The sequence below is a fragment of the Panthera uncia genome, assembly GCF_023721935.1.
Source record: "Panthera uncia isolate 11264 chromosome A1 unlocalized genomic scaffold, Puncia_PCG_1.0 HiC_scaffold_17, whole genome shotgun sequence".
NCBI lineage: Eukaryota > Metazoa > Chordata > Mammalia > Carnivora > Felidae > Panthera > Panthera uncia.
The window spans coordinates 126219279-126224763 of NW_026057577.1; the positions used below are offsets into that span (position 1 = coordinate 126219279).

General features: G+C 43.2%; 1 pseudogene; it reads right to left on the reverse strand.

Moving 5' to 3' along the window:
* Positions 1-4015: 4015 nt before the first annotated feature.
* LOC125935294 (L-lactate dehydrogenase A chain-like) lies at positions 4016-5067 on the reverse strand (annotated as a pseudogene).
* Between the last annotated feature and the right edge of the window lie 418 nt (positions 5068-5485).

The window sequence follows — 5485 nt, forward strand, 5'->3', positions numbered from 1 at the left end:
TAGTGATTACATTACTGTATATGTTCGTCAAAATTCATTGAACTAAACCACCAAAAAGACTGAATTTTCAGTATGTAACTTGGTTTTTTAAAAAGTTAGTAATTTCTTAAATCCCGAAAGCAGTTTGAAGGAAATACATAAATCTTTTAATAGATTTTTTTTAAATAATATTAATCTTACAGAAAACTCTCAGGAATAGTACAAAGAACTTTTCCCCCTCAACCCATTGCCCCATCCTCCCTGAATACTTATTTCCTATAAATAAGGACATTCTCCTACTGCAAAACAACCATCAAAGTCAAGAAATCAACACTGATACATATCCAGCCTCCCATCCAAAGACACCATTCAAGTTTCACCAGGTGTTCCAATAATATCCTTTATAGAAAAAGGATAAAACCCAGAATCACACATGGCATTTAGTCGTCCTATTCTCCTTCTGTCTAAAACAGTTCCTCAGTCCTCCCTTGACTTTTATGGCCTTGACATGTTTCGGGATTACAGGCCAGTTGTTTTGTAGAACATCTCTGAGTTTGGATTTGTCTGATACTTTCCATGATTAGATTCAGGTAATTGTTTGGGACAGGAGTATCACAGAAGTGATGCTATGTTCTTCTCGGTAAATCTCATCAAGTGGCACACAATTTCAAAGTGTCCCCTCACTAGTAATGTTATTTTGATCATTTGTTTAAGGTGGCGTCTGTGTGAGTATGTGTGTATACACAAACTTCTATATCTATATTCATTATTCTGTCTATGTTTACTGAAAATCATGAATCCACACTGATACCTCCAATTCCAAATGAATATCACAGGGCTTATGTGAGTTTTCTCACTTCTTGGACTGTGAGAAACCTGGCTCCCACCATCCTCCATGGATTTACTTCTTGGATTATCTCCCGTCACCCCACCCCCACCTTCACAGACGCCTCTTTACTTCGCATGTGTTCAGACCTCCTGCTCTGAGCCACCGTCACCACCCCTACTGGATGCCATCTTCACCAAGGGTTGTTGGGCCTCTGCCTCAGCCCTGTCACTCACCCACACAGGTATCTTCCTTCATGTGGGAAACAAAGGCAGAAGGAAATGGCAGATAAAATTAAATTTCCTTATAATTTGCAGCCCATTGGCAGATACTCGAGGCAGGCAGAGCAAAATGTTTCTCCAGGAACTCCCTACCTTCTTAGTATTATTAATGCTTTGCTAGAGGGGAAAAAGAACCTTGGCTTGACAATAGCTAGGCCTCCAGTATTCTGAGTCTTCTTTAGTATATGAAAATCCCATTGGAAACTTACCCTTGACTTTACCTCCCCCACCTCCCAAGTATATAGCCAGTGTCTCTTCATGGTCCCAGGGCAGCTCTTTCTGTCCATGGGCCCTGTCCCCGTGCTTTAATAAAATCACCTTTTTGCACCACAGATGTCTTCAAGAATTCTTTCTTGGTCGTCGACTCCGGACCCCACGAACCTCCCCATTACCCCACAAACCTCATCTCTCCTCACCCCATTTAGGCTCTGACACCCAGCCTTAATTCTGCCCCTCACCCCCTGCAATAGATGCCTATTTTGCTCAATCCCATGAAGTAATATTTGGGCTGAGTTTTTCAGGAAAGGAAGGGAGGGATCAAAGGAGGGAGAGAAAGAAGACCTAGCCAAATGATGCTGTGTGGGGTTTTGTGGTCTTTCTAATTCAGGCCCAAGAATGCCTAGAATTAGTTCTCTCCTATCTTGAAGTTAAGGCACTAGATATATCCCAGCTACAACTTCTTTGGCTAACTTCTTTACTTGACCACTTCCTCTCCCCACAAAAAACCCTCTTGAAGACAGCGTAATCCAACTTTTCCATTTAGCTGCACACTGAATTAATGTCAATGGCTACTTTAACATAACGTGTCCTTTTTCAGAGCCATGAACAAGTAATGATTTCCATTTGCCAGAACTGAATTTTTTTTTAAGTCCTTATTACAAGAACTGTGATGCCAAGTTAATATAGGATGGTTCTCTGGTTCTTTGATGTGTGGGCACACATGAAAATCAAATGCTTTGTGATGAATAAAATTCTAGTCTTCAGTCTTCTGTCTCCTGTGGGACAATATAGCAACAGTGGGCATGCACATTTGCCGTGTTTTTTGTCACTCAATACTTTTTGAATTCTGTTCCTACGACCACTGGACAATTTCCCCTCTCCCCTCTGCTACGTCCTCAAGGTGGAAGCCTTCCACTAGCCACCCCTCTCCCGCGAAGCTAGAGCACAAGGAGCAAGATTTTCACAGGGAAGAAGGTAGCACCAAGAGAATCCAGCTGCTGAAGAGAGGCCGGAGGATTGTGGGGGAGGGATGCCCAGCTTTACAAGGTAACCTTCAAGGAGATGTGAAGGTAGACTCCCTCCCCAGAGCAGGCTCTGTGAACCACTTAGTATCCTTTTAATAAACTCCTCTCCACTTGAACTAGCTGGAGGGAATTCTGTGGTTTTCTACTAAGAATCCTGGTGGAGAATAGTAATTGTCAATCCTGTAATCTACAAACATTTATTCTTTATCTGATATGTCATCACATCCACTTTGCCCAGGTTTTTTGTTCTTGTTTTTGTTTTTAAACATAGGCATATCACTGGGTGAGCTTAGTCGGTTAAGCTCCCTGCTCTTGATTTTGGCTCAGGTTACGTGTTCGAACCCCAAGTCAGGCTTTGCACTGACAGCATGGAGCTTGCTTGGGATTCTCTCTGCCCCTTTATTTTTAGACAGACAGAAGAGAGAGAGAGACAGAGAAAGAGCATGCTGGGGAGGTACAGAGAGTGTAGACAGAGGATCCCAAGCAGGCTCTACACTGTCAGTGCAGAGCCCAATGTGGGGCTTGAACTCATGAACTGTGAGATCATGACCTGAGCCGAAGTCAGTCGTTTAACCAACTGAGCCACCCAGAAGCCCCTAAAAAAGTTTTTTTAAAAAATTAAAAAACAAACATAGGTGTATCATTAGTAAAGAGTGTTCCCTTTATATATTTAAAATGAACCTGTGTTTAGGGTCACCTGGGTGGCTCAGTTGGCTAAGTGTCCAACTTCAACTCGGGTCATGATCTCACGGTTCCTGAGTTCATATCTGGCTCTGTACTAACAGTGTAGAGCCTGTTTGGGGTTCTCCCTCTCTCCTATCTCTCTGCCCCTCCCCCTGCTTTCGTGTGCACTCATGCTCTCTCTCTCCTCCTCTTTCTATCTCAGCTAAAAAAATAAACTTAAAAAAAAAAATGAACCCGTGTTAAGTTGGAAAGGTTGCCACCATATTCGAGCCCCTCATCCTGTGCAGGAAATGGAACTGAAGCCCACAGGGAGGATGGATGCAAGCACTCCTAGTTGGGGCAGAGCTGGATTTTGGAACCCAGATCCTCAGCTTCCCGCTCCCGTGGACACCCCTTCCCACGTCCAGCTTCCACATCGCCCAGGATGATCCCAGATGGAGATTTTTATTTTATTTTATTTTTCACTGTTCCAAGTTTATTTGGTAGTTTAGTTGGTTGGTATGACACTTAGATACATTGTTGGTTGCACTGTTTATATGTAGATGTTTCTTTTTACATTATAAGGCAATGTATACTATATTCTGACATATATAGTACACATAATAAGATCCTTTAGATCCTTTAGAACAGTTATGCACTATACACGCAATACTGATTTATACATTGGATCCCAGGATGTGATTGACTGGAGAAAAAAAAAGGTGGACTGGGCATGTTGGGTGAAGGAACCAGAAGTAATATAACACACAGTAAATACACATCTGGTTTGAAAAGCAACAGCAGCATACACAGCGTTGGCAGTGGTGCCTCTGAGGTGGTAGGGCTAGTTTACATTAACCAACTTAAGACAAGAGGGGTCTCATCCAGCATCAGGATGTAGCTTCAGGGTTTTGTGAACCATGCCTATTTGTAACTTTAGGAAACAGGTTTTTCCTAGGCTATTTTAATATTACTACTTGAGAAACAGATCAGGTAAGAAGGGTAATATACACAACCTCCAACTAAAATCCGGTTGTAGTCTGGACAGTGAAGTGGTACAACATCAGAAAACTTGAAAACTGCGGCTCTTTTTGGATCCCCCAAGGTGTATCTGTACTCTTCCTCAAACGGGCCTCTTCCTCAGGAGTCAGAGTCGCCGTCACAACATGTGAGATTCCATTCTGTCCCAAGATGCAAGGAACACTAAGGAAGACATCATCTTTTATTCCATAGAGACCCTTAATCGTGGTGGAAATTGGAGGCACCCACCTAAGATTCTTCATTATACTTTCTGCCAAATCTGCCACAGACAGTCCAATGGCCCAGGAAGTATAGGCTTTCAGTTTGATCATCTCATAGGCACTGTCAGCCACCTGTTTGTGAACCTCTTTCCACTGTTCCTTCTGCATCTGTGCCTAAGTCAGGGTGCAGATTCTTCAGGAAGGCACCAGCAACATTTATTCCATTCCATACAGGCACACTAGAGTCTCCATGCTCCCCAAGATGCACCCATGACAGCTTAATGGGTGAAGTCCCAGCCTTTCCCCCATTAGGTAACGGAACCAGACTGAATCCAGATTGCAACCACTTCTAATAACATGGTTTTTGGGAAAGCCACTTATCTTCCAAGCCTCATAGGTCAAGATATCCACTGGATTGGAAACAATAAGCAACTTGCAATTTAGGTTGTATTTTACAACCCATATTAGAAATGATGAACTTAAAGATGTTCACATTATGCTGGACCAAATTAAGATGGCTTTCTCCCTCTTGCTGACGTGCCCCAGCTGTGATAATAACCAGCTTGGAGTTTGCAGTCACATGATAGTCTTTGCCGGAGACAATTTTTGGTGTTCTAGGGAATAGGTTGCCATGCTGGAGATCCATCATCTCTCCCTTCAGTTTGTCTTCCATGACATCAACAAGAGCAAGTTCAACCTGCCAAATCCTTCATTAAGGTACTGATGGCACAAGCCGTGCCAACAGCATGAACCCCAACAACGGTAATCTTATTCTGGGGGTTATGATCTTCCTTAATAAGTTTCTGAGTCAGCTGATCCTTGAGAGTTGCCATATTGGATTTAGAGCCAAGAGGAATCAGGAATGCACATCGGCGGGTGGGCGTCCAAGGCGCATGGTGTTGGGTCGGGACTTGGCAGCAGTGGCTCCCCTCCCCAGATGGAAATTTTAGAACAGAAGCGCTGTTTCTTCTGTTAAAGTATGAGCAGTTGCTGAAAATTGCTGGTGTATGGAAACTATTCATTCCAGATCACATAAACAAAGCCCATGGGTCTATGCAGTCAGTTATGAGCAGGTAGGGTTCCAAACAGGAGGTACTTTCGAAAACAGTGGCTACAGAAAAAAATTCAGAGTCCCATATACATGTCAGAGAAGAGATCCAGTCTGAAGCTTTGACTTTGGAGCCTAAACACCCACCCTGGGCATTCTATTACTTACCTGGGCATTCTGAGTGGCTGGAGCATTTCTGAATA